Source organism: Stylophora pistillata, chromosome 3 (assembly GCF_964205215.1).
Source record: "Stylophora pistillata chromosome 3, jaStyPist1.2, whole genome shotgun sequence".
NCBI classification, from domain to species: Eukaryota; Metazoa; Cnidaria; class Anthozoa; order Scleractinia; family Pocilloporidae; genus Stylophora; species Stylophora pistillata.
Genome location: NC_142521.1, coordinates 33365139 through 33385087, shown reverse-complemented (window position 1 = coordinate 33385087; position 19949 = coordinate 33365139). Strand labels below are relative to the sequence as shown.

At 40.1% G+C, this 19949-nt stretch overlaps 1 pseudogene; it reads left to right on the top strand.

The window, feature by feature from the left end:
* Positions 1-6263: 6263 nt before the first annotated feature.
* Positions 6264-12018, top strand: LOC111331605 (epididymal secretory glutathione peroxidase pseudogene; annotated as a pseudogene).
* Positions 12019-19949: the final 7931 nt, after the last annotated feature.

Genomic DNA, 19949 nt, shown 5'->3' with positions numbered 1-19949 from the left:
GTGGACTGGACTGGACTAGTAAAACGCGGACTAGTAGAGCGCGGACTAGTAAAACGCGGACTAGTAAAACGCGGACTAGTAAAACGCGGACTAGTAAAGCGCGGACTAGTAAAGCGCGGACTAGTAAAGCGCGGACTAGTAAAACGCGGACTAGTAAAACGCGGACTAGTAAAACGCGGACTAGTAAAACGCGGACTACTAAAACGCGGACTAGTAAAACGACAACAACAAAAAAAACAATTTCATACGAAGGCGATCATAAGACTTAATGGCAAGCCAATTTAGTAAGTGACAATCCCTGTTTGACTTTTAAGCTGCAAATGGGTTTGACATGCGCCAGATACAAACGAATTTATAAGTTTAAGCTAAGAAAGAAGTTTATTCAGCACCAGTTCAAAATTCTAAAATACACTTTCGTCGTAAATTTCACGGCAGAAACGCAGGAATTCGATGAATAAAAGTCGCATTAAATCTCCTTGTGTCTAAGTAGAAAGAGTCTCATTGACTTCAGCTTTTCGGTGGAAGAATAACCGATTTACACACGCCGTTACAGAAAACAAACAAGCAGACTGACGACTCCAAAACACAATTTGTATTCACTTACAATTTCACTTTCCGTGACATTTTAAAACGGAACAGAGGTAAATCTTCGAAGATTCATCGTCGTTGGAAATAAAAAATACTTTTCGTAAGATCTCTGTTTTTCTCTTTACGAGAAAATCGTCGCATGATCAATTATTTCGCGTGTGTTTGTCACACAAGTACTGCTGTCTTCAAAAGCGTATGCTTCAATTGACAGGTGTCACATCGTGACAGTTACTTTTCCAAAAAATGTTTGAAAATTTGTTCGGAAGCCTTTTAACTACCTTTACAAATAAAAATCTTTCGTTGAAAGTTTTCTCTTTAATTTGAAGAACCCGAATGATTTTAGGGCTACAATTACGAGTTTATTTACGGGAAAATCCTCCTTGAACTGAACAATTTTATAGCGAGTGAGTTATAAAGAAAACAAACGTTATTCAAATTAAAGAGAAAGCTTTCGCCGAAATATTTTTATTTGTCAGTGTAAAGATAGTTAAAAGGCTTCCGAACAAATTTTCAAACATTTTTTTGAAAAGTAACTGTCACGATGTGACACCTGTCAATTGAAGTATACGCTTTTGAAGAAACAGCAGTATTTGTGTGACAAACACACACGTGTTAACTGATCAAGCGACGATTTTCTCGTAAAGAGAAAAACAGAGATCTTACGAAAAGTATTTTTTATTTCCAACGACGATTAATCTTTGAAGATTTACCTCTGTTCCGTTTTAAAATGTCACGGAAAGTGAAATTGTAAGTGAATGCAAATATGTGTTTCCCGCTCTTTTTGGTTTTTATCTTTTTTCACACGCACGCACAAATGACAACTTCGTCCGCAACGGGCGCGGGTCCTTTCGTTTCAAAAAAATTGGGCAAAATCGGTCAGCCCCACCCAGGCACACCGGCGTCTCTGATGATATTTAGAATTTTGAAACTTTTAGGAAACCACAAAAATTGGGTCGCATTAGAAAATGCTTGTGTTGACAGAGTTTAATCCCTAGAGTAAACAATTCGGTCGTAATGCGACCCGAGCCTTAAAGAATCCAGGATGCTACACCAATTTTTGAACAGTTCAGAAATATACGAACAGTTCAGAAGTTCCCATTACGGACCGACCTATGCTGGTGAATAACAGTTTTATCTTTTTCTAACGCATAAAAACAATGATTGCTAAAAGAACCCGAATGATTTAGGGCTACAATTACGAGTTTAATTACGGGAAAATCCTCCTTGAACTTCACAATTTGATGGCGAGTGAGTTATAAAGAAAACAAGCGTTGTTCAAGTTAAAGAGGATGTTTTCGCCGAAACATTTTTTTGATAAGCAACTGTGACGATGTGACACCTGTCAATTGAAGAAGAAAGAAGCATACGCTTTTGAAGAAACAGAAGTACTGGTATGACAAACACACACGAGTTAAATTATCATGCGACGATTTTCTCGTAAAAAGAAAAACAGTTAGAGATCTTACGGAAAGTATTTTTTATTTCCAACGACGATTAATCTTCGAAGATTTACCTCTGTTCCGTTTTAAAATTTCACGGAAAGTCAAATTGTAAGTGAATGCAAATATGTGTTTTGGCCGGGAGTTGTCAGTCTGCTTGTTTGTTTTCTGTAATGGCGTGTGTAAATCGGTGTTTCTTCCACCGAAAAGCTGAAGTCAATGAGACTCTTTCTACCTAGACACAAGGAGATTTAATGCGACTTTTATTCATCGAATTCCTGCGTTTCTGCCGTGAAATTTACGACGAAAGTGTAATTTAGGATTTTGAACTGGTGCTGAATAAATTCTTTCTTAGGCTAAACTTATAAATTCGTTTGTATCTGGCGCATGTCAAACCCATTTGCAGCTTAAAAGTCAAACAGGGATTGTCACTTACTAAATTGGCTTGCCATTAAGTCTTATGATCGCCTTCGTATGAAATTGTTTTTTTGTTGTTGTCGTTTTACTAGTCCGCGTTTTAGTAGTCCGCGTTTTACTAGTCCGCGTTTTACTAGTCCGCGTTTTACTAGTCCGCGTTTTACTAGTCCAGTCCAGTCCAGTCCAGTCCACGAAATACCATATGCCTGTGTTAACGAGACACCTGAGTTGCTTTGTACGATTGTACCAAAAATGATTTCATATAGTAGAAGTACTAAAACGTTAAAATTGCGACAGCGTTCGTGAATTCTATATTTGCGGCTAAAGTCAGGGCCAAAGAACAGAAATTCCGAGATCTCGTCTGACAACATCAATGACAAAAGAATGATTGATAAATCTGGTAATTACACACGGTATACACAAAGGAAAACTGATTGTGCACAAGTCGACTGACTCAAAAGGCACACACGTCCTAGGGAAACTCAAATTTGCAAGTGTGACCGATTTTTCCCTAAGTAAATTACCTCGAGAAAGTTTTATCGTCTGGGGCTTGAAAACCGCAAGAGAACAAAAGAATGTCATGTGGATTTCCCTTGACAACAACCCTAAAAAGCAGAAAAAGGGAAAAATCAGAGTTTGACTAATGGTCGTGGGTCGTGGGTCGTGGGTACAAGTCGTGGGTCGTGGGTGTGGGTGTGGGTAAAAGTCGTGGGTGTGGTTAATACTTAATAATAAAAATAACCATTTAAAATATTAAATATAATAATAAATAAATTTTTCATTCATTAATTTAACTGTTCTTTCTTCTAGTTATTTTATTTTGTTTATTCAATTTACCCTACTTTACGTCTATTTTTATCTGTTATCTCACTGTCAATGAAATTAGTTTCAGTTTCGCGACGCATTCCGAGATCTCGTTTGATAACAAAGGGAAGAGAGATAAATCTTGTAATTACACACTGTATACACGTTTTTCGAGCTGTGCGGTGTGCGGTGTGCGGTGTGCGGTGTGCGGTCTGCGGTCTGCGGTGTGCGGTCTGCGGTCTGCGGTCTGCGGTCTGCGGTCTGCGGTCTGCGTTCTGCGTTTTCGAGGTCTGTGTTAACGAGACACCTGAGTTGCTTTGTACGATTGTACCAAAAATGATTTCATATAGTAGAAGTACTATAACGTTAAAATTGCGACAGCGCTCGTGAATTCTATATTTGCGGCTAAAGTCAGGGCCAAAGAACAGAAATTCCGAGATCTCGTCTGACAACATCAATGACAAAAGAATGATTGATAAATCTGGTAATTACACACTGTATACACAAAGGAAAACTGATTGTGCACAAGTCGACTGACTCAAAAGGCACACACATAACCTCTGCCAGACTGGTAACTCGACAGTGGAGGATCGTAAACGCGATATCAGCTGTTGTCACACTACAGGGTTTTGTCCTAGGGAAACTCAAATTTGCAGGTGTGACCGATTTTTCCCTAAGTAAATTACCTCGGGAAAGTTTTATCGTCTGGGGCTTGAAAACCGCAAGAGAACAAAAGAATGTCCTGTGGATTTCCCTTGACAACAACCCTAAAAAGCAGAAAAAGGGAAAAATCAAATCCCAGAGTAGCCGACCATGGACACTCGTCGGCGATCGCGCTGGTGACAGATCCGGAATTATCGTGTTGTGAAACTAATTTAATGTAATTACAAGATTTATCTCTCTTCCCGTCGCGAAACTGACACTAATTTCATTGACAGTGAGATAACAGATAAAAATAGACGTAAAGTAGGGTAAATTGAATAAACAAAATAAAATAACTAGAAGAAAGAACAGTTAAATTAATGAATGACAGGATTGTATAAAATTTATGTATTATTAGATTTAATATTTTAAATGGTTATTTTTATTATTAAGTATTAACCACACCCACGACTCTTACCCACACCCACACCCACACCCACGACCCACGACTTGTACCCACGACCCACGACCATTAGTCAAACTCCATTGGGGTCTATTAGAAAACGCAAAACCGCAAAAAAATTCGATCAAAACCGAAAACCACATGCAAAACCGTCTACACTATACGTATAGTCTTCCTCGCAGCCGTTTTTAGTCTCGTTACGCAACGCTCCTCTCCACAAACGGCTGCTCATATTCGAACAACATTCCTTTCCGTTACTTCAACCAATCACCATTCGGGTTATATATGTCGAGAACTCTGCGTGCCAAAGTAATCTAACCAATCATATCGTTTGTTTCATCTTGGAGTTCAAAGTTTTCACACGGGGGCCTTACTGTCAGTTGACCAGGGAAAGCTTCTAGCACAAGTCCGTCTAGATGACTTCGAATAGGAGACACACCAATAGAACCAATAGGAAATCTTACTGGAGTATAACGTACCTGTTGGCTGATCGCGGTAGATCGAAATACTGGAATTAGCATTAGAAGTATAAGTGGTACTGATCAGATCGCGTTGTAAACATTTCGAGGATTTCCCACAGCACAAAGCTTGGACTTCTCCACCGTCACTTTTAACGTTCAATAAGCGCTTCGTTTTGGGAAGTACGCGATCCATGAAGATTCTCTTCAATTCATCTTTGAGCTCTTCAAGATGATCAGAGGCCTTTTTGAACTTGATCCATCGTCGGTAGCAAGCTTTATAAACTGACAACTCGCTGGTCGCTCAATAGCAGCTCACATTCACATCCAGACCGGGAACTAATAATCGCCAAAAAATTAAAAGAACTTTTTCCAAAAGCATAATTTTTTTCTTTCTTCTAAACTGAAGTGGAACAAATAAAGCGACTATAACTTTGCAAAACCTTCTTCGGCGTTTCCTCCATCAAGAAACTACGATAAAAGCAGAATTTGAAAACGCGGGAAAAACCATATTGATTACAATCTCTTGTGCTCTGATTGGTCACATGAGAAACGATTTCATGTCATCTCATTGGTGCAAAGACAACAAAGGAAAAGGAATGCTGTTCGAATGTGAGCAGCCGTTGCGTGACGAGACTAAAAACGGCTGCGAGGGAGACTTCGTCTACACCGATTAGTTTTTCAAAATCCTGGTCAATCTGATACTGCGGTTACAAGTGGAGCTACATAGGTTTCGCGGCTATTCGAGATTAGCAGAGGTGTATAACTGCTGCTCAGATCAAAGAGCAAATGAAATCTCAATGTGAAAAACCGAAAAAGCAAACCGGATACCAGACCGAGTACCCGTCAAAGTTTTTGACGAAAACCGAAAACCAAATGCTGAAGACGGAAAATCCGCAAAACGCAATGAACCACAAAACCGAAAAACCGAAGTTTTTTTGGAACAAAAGCCGAAAAACCGATCTAAAATAGAGTCAAAACCGCAAACCCCAATGCCCCCCTCCTTTAGTCACGATTCGCGCGAATTAAAAAAAAAAATCTTTCAATCACGCTTCACATAAAAAGTATAGGGGACCCTCTGGACTATTTCCCTGAGAAGCACTATAACATGGGATTCCCGTGGAGAAGATGATATCCTATTCTTGCACTTCTTTTCTCTGAGTAGCTTTGCAAAGAAAAATTGAACACAACCGAGCTCAAACTTACCAAAAAAAAAAAAAAAACAGGATCTCGACAAAGGGTTGTCGAGGAGATTAATTTCACAGTAACACATCCTTAAGTAGCCTATACATAATTCTCCTCCTCGTCATGTGAGTCCCCTCTCTGGCCTAATAGAATATTGATTAAAAGACTCTTGTTCCCTCCCGAAATGCGTGCGATATTATATTACACCAAGGCTCTGCACTGGTTCAGATAAGCAGCACGGGAGTCGGCGGTGCGTTGTTGTTCACGATGACGCGCTCCTCCTTGCTGGCCTGTCTTTTGTATCTTTTTGCTGGTTTCTCTGCTGAAGCAGTCAGGGAAACCTCGAGTACTTGTACTCGAATTAGAAACCCGTCGCTGTTCGACTTTCGCACTAAGTACCTGAATGGCGCAGCAACGTCGCTGCGCAAGTACAGTGGCAATGTCACCCTTGTGCTCAACGTCACTACTTACTGAGGATTCGCCGCACAGTATCCTCACCTGAATGCACTCATTAAGGAATTTAACCAAAAAAAGTACCCGTGTGGCTTAAATATCTTGGCTTTTCCGTGTAATCAGTTCTTAAATCAAGAGCCAGGGGCGAACGAGATCATGAACGGGTTGAAATGGGTCAGGCCTGGAAATAGATTTGTTTCGAATTTTCCACTTTTGCAGAAAATCCGAGTCAACGGCGCATGGGAAGATCCAATCTACACCTATTTAAAGGTGACGTCTGCGCTTGAAAGGGTTTCGAGGAGGTCTCTATTAAGATCTTTAGGGCTCTCGTCCATGATAGGCTGCGGTTACGTGATAAACATATTCTTTCGAAAATATTTTCATGGGAAAGAGAGATTTATGGACCTTTTTGCGGATTTTCAGGGGCTTTGATCACTTTCTCAGCCAACCATAACTCAATAGGTTTTTAGTGGTTTCTGTCTGATTTTATATGACTTTTCAATTGTCGCGTTCTTCTTCGTTTTCTTTCAACAAGCACTGCACTTGCCGAGGCGAGTCACACGCTGTAATATTCTTTATACGAAAACACGATGGATTTATATAACAGTTTTTATATCTAAAAATCCGACTTCTTTACAAAACGATGCTCATGTGTTCTACTACATGTGCATGTCCAAACGTGTAATACCGCTGATCATTACAACTTCCCCCAACGAAAATGAAAAGAAGAAAAAATGAACACAACAGAGTGTATGCACACTAACACTAAATTGAGTAACGCTGGGCAGTGAAAAAAAAATAAAAAACAAGAACTTATTAAAAGTGCCACATTTCCTCTAACTTCAACTTGTTAGAAATATATACAAAGTCGTTAAGACAAACTTTTAGCACACTGATCCCACAGTTTCATCAAACATCAAGACGTAAGATATGTTCATTGTTACCCAACATAATCCTTGAAACGTAGACTGCTGTCTTGCGAGGCTCTGGGATCTCATCCTCAGATGAATCAATTTCCTCTTGGTTGTGAGATGTTGTAGTGGGTTTTTCAACAAATGGGATTGCTTGGTTGGCTGTTTCCTTGGTGAGTGAATGTTCATAAGCTCTCACCGTTGGAGAATCAGTATTAGGTGAGATGTCAGTTGTCGATGGACTGCTTTCTGGTGATTTCATCAATCCTCTTCTATTTCTACGGTACTCTTTATAGTCCTGCTCTCGTCTGCTCATGAGTAGTTGCGCTGGTGAACCAATGTTATCTATTGGGGTGTTCATGTATTCAAGTAGTCCTAAATAGGGATCCCGGCGATCTTGCCTTACTTTGGTTAGTAGATTTTTCACTATTTGAACTTCTTTCTCAGCAAGGCCATTGGCTTGGGGTTACGGATACTTTTGATTTCTTGTAGTGCTTTGTCTTGTTCATATGACCACTGAAATTCTATATCCTTTCTTAGCAGAATTCTGATAGGCTCAGTGACGGTTGCCAGATTGGGAATGAACTTGCCCAGATAGTTGATAGTTCCAAGGAGTCTTTCTACTCCTTTCTTATCAGTTGGTGCCGGCATGTCGTTTATGGCACGCACCTTTTCATCATCAGGTTTCATTCCCTCTTGCTTGAGTTTGTGACCAATGTAGGTGATTTCTTTGACTTTGAAAATACACTTTTCTTTGTTTAGTGTTGGGTTAATCTTCTCACATCGTTCCAGGACCGCTTGTAGATGATGGTCTTGTTTTTCTTCTGTTTCTGCGTGCACTATTAGGGACCTTAAGCAGTCAGGGCGGCAACGCCAAGGAAGACTTCGATTAAAAAATGAATTTCCACTCTTAGTTAAAATTTCAAAAATAGCTGCATGAGCTTACTGTCTCATACGGCTCCACAGCTCAACCTCAGTATGACGTATGAAAGTAGCGTTGAGTTCCAAATGGAGATTAAAATATTTGCCGTCGCGATTTCGGCTCGCAGACGACGCAAATTTTGGCGATTTCACGTTGTTATTTTGCATAGGACGGCTAAGAAATGTACAAAGTTTCAAAATGCACGTGCTGAGCTATTGTTCTGCCAATTAGATCTCTTGTTTTTCCATGTCCTCGTTGCCGTCGCCGTCGTGGTTGCTTAAGGCCCCTACTATGTCATCGATGTCGGTTTCAACTCCTTCCAAGTCGCTGAAGTGTTGACTCATCCGCTTTTGGCAAACTTCTTGAGCAGATGTGATTCCGAATGGAGTGGCTTGATAACAGTACCGCCCAAACGGTGTCTTGAAGGTGGTTGGAAGTTGACTTTCTTCGTCAAGAGGTATCTGCCAGTATCCTCGGTTTGCATCTAGCTTAGTGAACCATTTTGCATTTGCCATACGTGTAGTGATGTCCTCTATGGTGGATACGTGAAAATGTTCCCGTTTTATTGCTTTACTGAGGTACTTTGGATCTAAACAGATCCGCAGACTACCATTGGGCTTTTCAACAATGGCCATGGAGTTAACCCAGTCTGTGGCTTCTTCTACCTTACGAAAAACCCCTCGCTTTTCCATGTCATCCAATTCTTTCTTCACTCGGTCGCGAAGAGCTGCTGGGACAGTTCTAGGTGGGTTCACAACAGGTGTAACAGTAGGGTCTATTTCAATGTGGTAAGGTTTTTCCAAACGTCCCAAACCTGAGAATACTTGCTTGTACTTTTGCAGCATTTCTTCTTTCAGTTCTTCCAATAGCTTCTTAACTTCCTTTCCTCCTTCTGGTTTGGTTTGTTATTCTTCTCTCTTGGTTGCCATAATCACTTTGATTAGACTCAGATCTCTAGATGATGTGAACTCCAATAGTCCGGGTTGATTTTTTTCTACTATGTGGAACGTTAGCTCCTGTTGGACATCGGTTTAGATTTCACTGGTAGTTTAGCAGTGCCAAGTACCGTTAGCTTGTCTTCGGAGTAACTGACTAGATTGTGTGTGCAGGCATTTATCTGTGGGTTGCTTCCAACTATCTTCTTTAGGTCTTTAAACGGCATGATGTTAACTTGAGAGCCAGTGTCTATCTTGAGTTTTGTGATATGCCCTTTTACTGGCAGTTTCACATAGCGTTCCTCATTGTAGATCTGAACGTCTGTAGTGACAGCTCCTACAAATAGGGTTGAATTAAGATTTTGTTCTTCTTGTTGATCTACGTCCAGTCCATGGACTTTTTTCTGTGATCTGCATACACTCTGGAAGTGATTTCGTTTCTGACAATAGTTGCATGTTTTGCCATATGTAGGACACTCTCTTAGACCATGTTTAGTTCCACAGTTCCAGCAATTGAACTTCTTACTTGGAGGTCTTTTCTCATCATTATCTGAGGGAGTCTTTTTGTCTGCAAATTTGTTTTTCTCTTTTCCAATTCCATGCACTGATGAGCCACAGTCTAGTTTTTTCATTTGAATTTCCGTGGCCTCTGTTGATCGTACTACATCTACTGCTTTTTCGAGTGTAAGGTCTGTCACCCGGAGAAGTCTCTCTCTCGTTTTTGTGTTGTTTACACCAAGTACAATTCGATCCATGATGAGAGAATTTTTCAAAGTTCCAAATTGACATGTTTAACAAAGCTTTTTTAGTATCGTCACATACTGGTCGATACTTTCGCCGCTTTGTTGGGCCCTTGAGAAGAATTTGTATCTTTCGTAGCTGACATTTTTCTTTGGTTCACAGTATTGCTCAAATTTCGACAGTACCTTATCGATTTTCTTATCATCGTCTTCTTCATCCCAGACCGGAGAGTGATGAAAATATCGATAGCATCGTTGCCGGTAACTGTCAGAAGTGCTGCTACCCTGGTTACACTATCCTTCGAGCTTATTCCGGTCGCAATTTCGAAATTTACGTACTTCTGTTTGAACTTCTTCCAGTTCAGGGCCGAGATGTTTTCCCCACTTAACTCGAGAGGTTCTGGAGGTGGAAGGCTTAAGTGCGTCGCCATGTCGGTTGTGTGTTCTTCGATTTCCACTGGTTGTTGTGTTTCTTCGGTGTTTTCTACCTCTTCCGGCGTGTCGAGAAGCGACTGATCCTGTAACATGAAGTTGGATCGCCGATGTTGATTGCTCTGAAACGCCGGCTGTTTTTTGTCCAAAATTTCGCTAGATGGATGGTTGAGTTTCTGTTTCGTGTTTTACTCCTGACACCATGTAATATTCTTTATACGAAAACACGATGGATTTTGATAACAGTTTTTATATTTAATAATCCGACTTCTTTACAAAACGATGCTTGTGTTCTACTACATGTTCATGTCCAAACGTGTAATACCGCTGATCATTACACACGCAACGGATAAAACGTGAAAACATTAACATGTTGAAACTCTTAATGCGATTGGTTGTAAATTTGTCGTAGAAGCGGTAACTATACGTTATTTTCTTGAAGTCGCTCTGCCCCCTTCTTGGAGGAGTAATCAGTCGGTATGTAGCTGTTTCATGGACCCCTGTGAGAAGTGACGACATCTCTTGGAACTTTGAGAAGTTCTTGGTCGATCATGATGGATTCCCCGTGAAGCAGTACCTTCCCAGTACAAAGCCTTTTGACCTTTTGGATGATATCCGAATTCTTATGGAAAACTGTTGAATAAACTTCTTCAAAAGTTGAACTCTTTTTTTCCACCTTTCTTTGATTCTGTTACTAGGCTGTGCTATGGGCGCGAGAGATGTCTGCAGACACACACGGTTGTGGAGGCAAATGACGCCTCACACCGCCTCATAACTTACGAATCACATGTACGTTGCCTTTCTGTTAGATTCACGTGTCAAATCTTCATTTTGGTCTTAGTCACGCGCCAAGAGTAAGCCCTGTGACACCTTCTGTTATCGACCGTCATGTCATTATGTTTTTTTATTCCTTTTTTACAATAATTCCTTGTCATAATTATCATTTCTCATGGGTGGATCCAGACCTTGAGCTAAGTGGAAGGGTATGAAGGGGAGCGGCAGGGTCTTTTGTATGTGTAAACTTGCCGGCTTTTCTTTTATTTTTGTACCCAAAATTTTATCTCGGGCGGGGGGCTCCACTAGATCCGCCACTTTTTCTGTTTCATACATTCATTTATCATTAATCAATCAGGTGTTTGATAGTGGGCAAGTTTTTTTCTGACGATTTTTTTTTTCGTTTTGCATGGTTGCTGTTTTCTCTTCCCAAGTTTTCAATGATATATTCCCTCCTTAGCTACGAGCTAAGCGGTGTGTTATGTCTTGAACTGATATCTGTACAATGGCTCGATTGTATGAAGAACTATTTGTAAACTGTTTACTGCAGTGGAATAGTCCTGACTTGTTTTTCTCTGTGTTCATTGTTTGCATTCATCTGTTACAGAATGAGAAACACTTTTTTGAGTTTTGTGCAATGTACTTTTTTTAAGGCAATATAATAAATCAGAGGGGAGACTAGAGTGACACTTTATAGCGGAAAATGATCAGTTTCGGCATTTTCAGAGGCCTGCTGTGAGGGCGCATTCTCGACTTTTACGTTCTCTTCACGATGAAACCTCGGAAAAAATTTACCCACCTTTTTTCTCTGAGCTCAATACTACATTCATATGTTATCGAACTTTTGGCGAAAATCTTAGAGGAAAATATATAATTTGTCTCATAAGGCGGAGTACTATAGGAACAATAGTGATGGAAAAGCAAGCCCGAAACGGCAGAGATCACCAGAAACCGCAACGGACACACAAGAAGAGTAAAATGTTCACATTTCAGAATATTTAGCGTTTTAAATCGACCATATTTCGTTTCTTATGCTCGTTCCTTATAAGCGTATAACGAGTTCAAGTTCAAGTTGTCAGCAGTTCCTCGCGTAGCCTAATATCGCGTAACACAACGCGTGACGCTTTCATAAATAAGTACGTACATGCGTGACTAAGAATTTAGTGATCTTTCGGCTTTCTCGAGACGCGAGCTTGGGACGCCTATCGGCTTAAAGTCCTTTATTACAAGCGCAACAACCTGTGCGGAAGTCATCATCAGAGTCAAGTGAGTGATTGTTGTCAGTAGAATGTTCTTATTCCAGTTCGTGTGAAATGATCGGTTGGTTTTGCCGTGATGTTATTGGCTGTAAGACTCAAGTGACGTAAGTCGTTCGTGATTGGTCTGTTTCGGTCTGTCGGTAAAGCTAGGTTGTTCTTTTTCGGTCGTTTGTGATGTTTATGTCGTGAATGAGTCGTTTGTATGGGGCGGGTAGTTGTTGACATCTGTTTAGGGGAGTCTGTTCTAAGTTAGTAAACCAGCTTTCCAGAGTCAGTCGTTGAAAATAGTCAGTGCTGTAGGTTAGGCATTGCGCAGAGTCCCAGTCAATGTTGTGGTTGGTAAGTCGATGGTGTTCAGCAATGTGATTGCTGACATCACCTTTCCTCGTCGCCCGTCTGTGTTCAGTCAGTCTTGTTGTGAGGTTTCTGCCAGTCTCACCGATGTAGGAGGCTTGGCAGTCGGAACAATTGATCTTAAAAATCGTTCCCTGTCTGTTCCTCGGTTCGTCTTTGTCTTTAACGTTGGTTAGTAACTGACGTAGTGTGGTGATGGGTTTGTGGGCGACGCGGATATTGAAGGGTAGTAAGATGCGCGAGATGTTTTCAGACATACCTTTTATGTACGGTATGGTTGCTGTAGTCGTAGGGGTTGCGGTGTCGTTTGTTTCGGTAGTGGTAGTGGGTCGGTGAGTGTTTCGTCGCATGAAGTCGTTGTTGTAGTTGTTCTTCGTAAAAACACGGTGAAGGTATTTGTTCTCGTCGGATAAGCTGTCTGTCGAGTCACATACTAGTTGTGCGCGTCGTGTTAGAGTTCTGATAGTTGTGGCTTTGTGTGATGTAGGGTTGTAGGATGACTCGTCTAGTAATCTGTCGGTGTGTGTCGGTTTCCTGTAAACTGTCGTTCGTAATGAGTTGTCGTTGTGGCTTACCAGGCAGTCTAGAAAAGGAAGTTTGCCATTTTCTTCGACTTCTCTGGTAAACTGTATGTCAGTGTTTTGTTCGTTAAGGTGGTTGTGGAATGCGTCAATTTCGTCGTGTCGAACGGCGGTGAATGTGTCGTCAACGTAACGTAACCAAAGCGGTATCGTTTGTCGGCAAGTCGAAAGGGCGCGTTCCTCGATGTTCTGCATCACAATTTCTGCTATAACAACAGAAACTGGAGACCCCATGGCAGTGCCGTGTAACTGTTTGTAGTGTAAGGGGTCCCACAAACAGTGCTGATCAGTCTCAAACGCGCTGCCTGGAGGATCACTGAAGCGATCGTGGGCTCTTGAAATAACATAAATAAAAGCAGAAATGTAATGGTCAAGAGGCCAACTCCAATGTAGCTTTATTGGTTTATTAGCCCAACGTTTCGACCGTCTCGGTCTTCCTCAGGAGCATACTAATTACATACTAATCACATACTAATCTTATTGTAATTAGTATGCTCCTGAGGAAGACTGAGACGGTCCAAACGTCGAGCTAATAAACCAACAAAGCTACATTGGAGTTGGCCTCTTGACCATTACATTTCTGCAGTTCTTCTAAATGTTATGAGCCAATCTTTTTTCATATTAAACAGTTATATAAAACATCAACAGCCTGTATATGCAAATGAAAAGCTGTACCCAAATGTAAAGCAAGAAAATGCTCATAGACATATATGGTTGTGGCAAACAAAGCATATATTTTGTATTCCTCCTTAAACAAGGTGAATGAGTGTTCACATCAATAAAATGGCCTGAATTACAACGTACCGCATCAAAGTGATGTATTTCAGTTTTATCCTACAGGCAAATTTTATTTCCATTTGTTTTTGATATGGCTATATGCAATAATGATAGAGTTTAATTAATACAAACGAAAATAAAAATTGAACCTAGGATAAAACTGAACCACAACATGTACTACACCAGTGACATGTACTTGGTAAATTACAGGTCAGTTGGAGAAACTTCTCTTGAGTGAAAGCACATCAATTGCCACAATCAATTTTTTTTCTATTTTCAAGGGCATTATAGATAAAAAAAGCAGATAGCAATCTCCCTCAATGGATGGTCCCGCAAATATGCAACATTCAAAAACATTAACTCAGAACCCATCAAACAATAAACCAGGCATTCAACTGAGAAAATGATAAGTCTATTGCCCATATAGGTTACTGATGAGTGCATGAACTTCAATGGAATGTATTGGACAAGATTAAGGGTCATAAAACGCAAGTGCATGCTAACGATATAGTGTCAACATTCTTTCCTTTTTGAAATTCCTCTGTGGCATCCTGTGCACGTGTCCTGGATGGTTTTTTGCACAAGGGCCACTTTTGAGTTCTTGAATTGCGACTATACAAATGCTGTCAAATGAGAAGCAAGATGTATACTTAGAATCATAGATTAGTTTGTGATATATCTTAAATATAGTAATACTAACAAAAGGTTGCCACTCATTGGAACCCAAAAAATTCCCTGACTTTTCTCTGACTTTTCACTGACCTCAAAACATTTTTCACTGACCTTGAATTAAATTAATTACCAAATTATCGAAAGCGCAGTGCACAAAATATTATTAGCACAGAGTTAAGCAGGGTTTGATGGTTTGTTTTATTTCCTTGGGGTGCACAACTCAAATATAAAATGGCTAAGGCTAAAGACATGCAGGGAACGATTTACGAAATTTCTCGGAATAGCATAGTTCTATTGTTCTATGATACACTTCTCCATCGCTTTTAAGCTTTCTATCCGATTTGCTACACTTGATCGACTACTTCACAAACCTCTGTGGAACCCTCAAATCAACATTCCCCTACTTTTCACTGACTTTGACGAGAACTAAGATTTTCCTTGACTTTTTGCAAAATTCCCCAGTAACTCTTCCCTGACCTTGAAAAATTTGCGGGGTTTACAGACAGATGTAAGGAAAATTAAAAACACGATCACCCACTTTTCAGCTTACCTTTATATATCCCCCTCAATTTTAAATAGAGAAATGCTTGGGCCTCCATATTACCCTCACCATTCAACGTTTGTGCAGATTTTGGAAAGATTTTCGTATAACCCCCTACCAATCAAAAACAAAGCTGTAGTCCCAAAGGAAATACGTTGTTTTTCCTCTGCTTTCCTTTATCCAAGAATTGAATGCATAATCAAGTATGGGGATATAATACGGAAGTCTTGTCCAGATTTTTATATTACAGACGTTTTTTGACATTGCGTAAAAACACTTCTCGCTCTGTTTGCCCCGTTTCCAAAATGGCGGATTTTAATAAACAGTTTTATAATAATAAACAGTGTAACGTGGAGAAACACTTAGCTAGAAGCTAGTTTACAGGTTTTCCACGAAACAACTTAAACAAATAATTCAAATTGAAAATAACGTTGTTAAGAATCCCAACTTGCCGAAGGCAAACCAGTTAGCTATATTTCAAGCATGGCCGAGGATTTGAAATTCGGGGCTAATCCAAGTAGTCGCCAAGGCGGGACTTGAACCCAGGAGCGGCAGATTGCAAGTCTGAAACGCTGATCACTCGACCATGCTGCCCTCCTTTTACCGCGAAAAGATCTATTGCAGCATGGAAAAGCAAACACTGTACTGTCCTTTGTTATTTAGTGGCCTCTGTATTGACATCAATGAAAACAAACGGAAATTTCGGCTCATCCTCGGTGTAAAAACCTGTAAAGCTCACGAGTGACGTAAAACAAAGACAACAAAACATTAAAAACAAAAGCGTACAGCAAAACAATTCCTCATGACACAAAGAAAACCTCATCAGGTTTTTACACCGAGGATGACCCGAAATTTCACGCTCTCAAAACATACCGAAGGTAGCGAATCTTTATGGCAAAGTTGAATCCGCGATCGGCCTAGCTTTCAAACAAAATTCCTCTGGAACCAAGGTACAGCGGAAAGCATTTATTCGCAGCTAAGACAACTATCCATATAACGCAGTTAATTTTGCATGACTTACCAAAGCCGTTAGCGAAGCGAGAAGGCGCCTTTGTTTCTCTCATTATGAGAAAAGTTGTCCAAAATGGGAGAACACTAGCGAAATTTATCCGATGAAACAATGCTTCGGCACTTACGACTCAAAAACTCCCGCTCTTGTCGACTCTTGTCTAGTCACATGAATATTACCACGTGATGCGTGCCCTCAGGCATTGTGGTCTTTCGTGATGAGAGGGCATGCGCTTTACATGCAATGTAAAATGGTGGAACGTAGAAGGCGAGATGGCCACAACATTCATCGAAGAGAAGTATCCCTTCAAAAACCCAAAAGCACTTTTTATCGACAGCAGGATAAAACGGTACAACTTACCTCAGATGAAGATGAGCAAACTCCCGAGGAAAGTGGGAATGTTTCGCTAGGAAATCGCAAATCAGAGTAATCAGATGACCGTGATGACAATTAATGCGGACTTGAGTATGTCGGAGACTATGTCAGATATCTCATTGCCTTCATCTCCGGACCATCAAGGAATGTCTTCGCCTGAAGACAACAGCGATGATATTTTGGACATGAATTGGAGCGGTGTCTCTGAAGGTGATGGAAGAAGCTATCGTGAAAGCTTTTCAGATGATGAAGAGAAATCAGTTGGTGGCGACATCTCCAATCAAACAGAAATTTTTAAGGATCCCTTTGTGTACCCAGGTTCACTACTTAAACTGTCTGAGAGCGTTCTTTTGATCCTTACTTTGGTGGTTGCTCGCAATCTAAATGGAAATTGTCTTTTAGGTGTAATTGCTTCGATTAATTTGCACTGTATTCCTGGATTACTTAACAATTAAGTGTGTCAGCTCATTGAATGCTCTTAAAAAGTACTTTGCAGACTTGATACATGCATGGGCCATAAGGTAGAGCTGTAAACAAGCCATGAGACCCACACCATCAGAGCTTATCCTTGCTATATGGTTTGCCTCTTTTAGCTACATGTATTTAAAGAATTAGTGGCACCGAAATTCAGGTATTTCTCTTTGGTATTTGTAGTTCAGAAGAATCTCACTTTTTATCAAATAATTTAAGCAATTTTGTTATGATGACAGCATAAATAACCCAGCCTAGCTTCACCAAAAACTTGGATTGCATTCATTTGAGAGAAAGGTTCAAGCAGGATACATGCAAGCTATCGTTTAAGTAGAGGCTGATAGTTTCTAAAAGAAACTGTTTGGGGCTGCGTCAGTTGGAGCAACGAAATAATTTGAATATATCAACAAAGTTGAAATGGTAAATTGGCCACTGTTACGATTATAAAAGCTGACATTATCATTTAAGTAGGATTGGCAAAATGTTAAATATTTAATAGTTCACGATCAGATCTGCATGCATGAGTATATATAATGTGCTTATAGAGATTGATATAAGCACTTTTCCATTTTAAGTTTATTATTCATACAGTGTAATAAAAATGAAAACAGCATTGCATCATGTAATATTTGAACCCTACAATGGAATTAGGGACTCCTCAATTTACTGTATCAGTCCATGCAAGGCGATATCTATAAATATGAGCAAACATAAATGCTACATATATGTGCAAACTTGCATACATGTTACATATATGTTTTCATCCTCGCCAATTTTCATATATGTTGCATATATGCAGACATATGTGACATATATGTAGAAATGACTGTAGCATTTTAACTATATGTCACATATATGTAGATTTGGTAAGGGGATCCATGCATTGTAACATTTGATCGAGGTGAACTTACAACCAGTTTGATTCCAGGTACCTATGTACTATTTTTCATATAAAGGCTGTAGTTAAGGCTAGCCACAATCTGTCATTAAAGAACTTCAGTAATTCTCAAGTTGAAAAAAACACAGCTTTAAGGCACACCATTGACAAGCAACATTGTTTACTTTGTGTCACAGATGCTAGTCGTTAATAGATACCTGTACGACAAACAACCATAAAGTTCAGTTAGCATTTTGACAAAGAAAGGAGCACCCTCAAAGTAATATTTTGGTGGTTGTGGTACAACTGAATAATCTTGACATTTCAATCACGATTGCTCAGTTAATTTTTTCTATAAAAAGTTGGACAGATCTAGTTTCCTAAAGGCTCTTCTTTCAACTTCAAACATGACATATGATACCATTTTATCTTGCACAAATCATTGTCACAGCCAATTAATGTGCTGCCCTCCAAATCTTGTTGACAATAGCCCCACAGCCTTTCCTCTTCTTCATCACCAGATGATGGTGAAGAAGGTGGAATGGCTAGAGCTTCACACCCTGGACATGTATATTACTTCCCTACAATTTCAAGCAAAATGCACTTGCTTAAGAAATCAGAGGAAACAGAGCATGCATTTTCCCAAAACTCTTGGTCAGGAAGAATTTCTGCACAAAGCGATCTATTGTTGTTCACACCACAAAATCACACTATTCAACCTCATAGATAAAGATCTGGGCCTGAACTTGGTAGTAGACATGACTTTTGTCAAGATGAACTTTACCAAACTCATCTTTCTTTAAACAAAAGTTGGTTTGGCCAGCAGCCTCAGCGATTGTGGAATCCTTGTGTGCATATGGACATTTTATTCACAGACACCCATCCCACAGCATTTGCAGTTAATAATCCCATCAGGAGAAGCTTCCAAGTATGGTCACCTTGGATTAATATTGAGACCACTGTCAGAAATTGTCTAAAACTCATGGTAAGAAATTGTTAAAGACTCATGGTCAGAAATTGTCAGACTGGTAAGCTTTGTGAGCCCTACCCTTGTTTTCACAACCCCACCTCGTGGCCGCAGTTGAAAACTTGTGGGCCTCAGGGTAGCATATGGACTTAACAAGACTCTTAGCAGGCTTAGCTGTATTTGTTTTGCAAGCAGTTTTTAGATTGGAAGCAGTAATACGACCTACCTGCCTGCCATTTGGTACCAAACTTCATATTGTGACTGCTTCCTAGTTGAAGCTTCTATTGTTCCACACTCATCAGGTGTAATCTCAAGCAATATTTGTTGACACTGCTGCAACAACTCTATATGTAACGGTAATCTAACTGCAAACACTCTTCTCTAAAAAAACAAAAGCTACTGGGCGAGGGCTTGGGTACATTACCAATTTCTTTACAAGTATACTGCTCATTTAAAGGTGCAACAAGGGACAAGACTGCTGGATTTACTGTACAGCCAGAAATACTTCTAAAAATAGTTTTCTGCTCTTCTGGGGTTGGGGCAGGTGTCCTGGTTGTTCAGATCCCAGGTTTAGATCTAGTAGCCATAGGACTAACCAGTGTTTCTCCACCATCAATTCATGCTTCCTTCAGGCAGAGGTAAAATCCATCTCACTTATAGGTAATGGGGATTTCTTTCATATGACTAGAGAGAGAAAGCCATTTGTTCTTTTCCTGTGTGCATGTGGTAGAATCTCTAATTCTAAAACCAGCTTCCACAGCAAAAAGCTCTGCCCCAACATGAGACCACCCTTCATATCACTCGCTAATGTGAGTACTATGAGTGATATGTCTTCTAAATTTGCAGCTGTCGTGTCAAGATCGACTAGATCGCTCTGACAAAGAGCTAATTAACGCTCGAAAC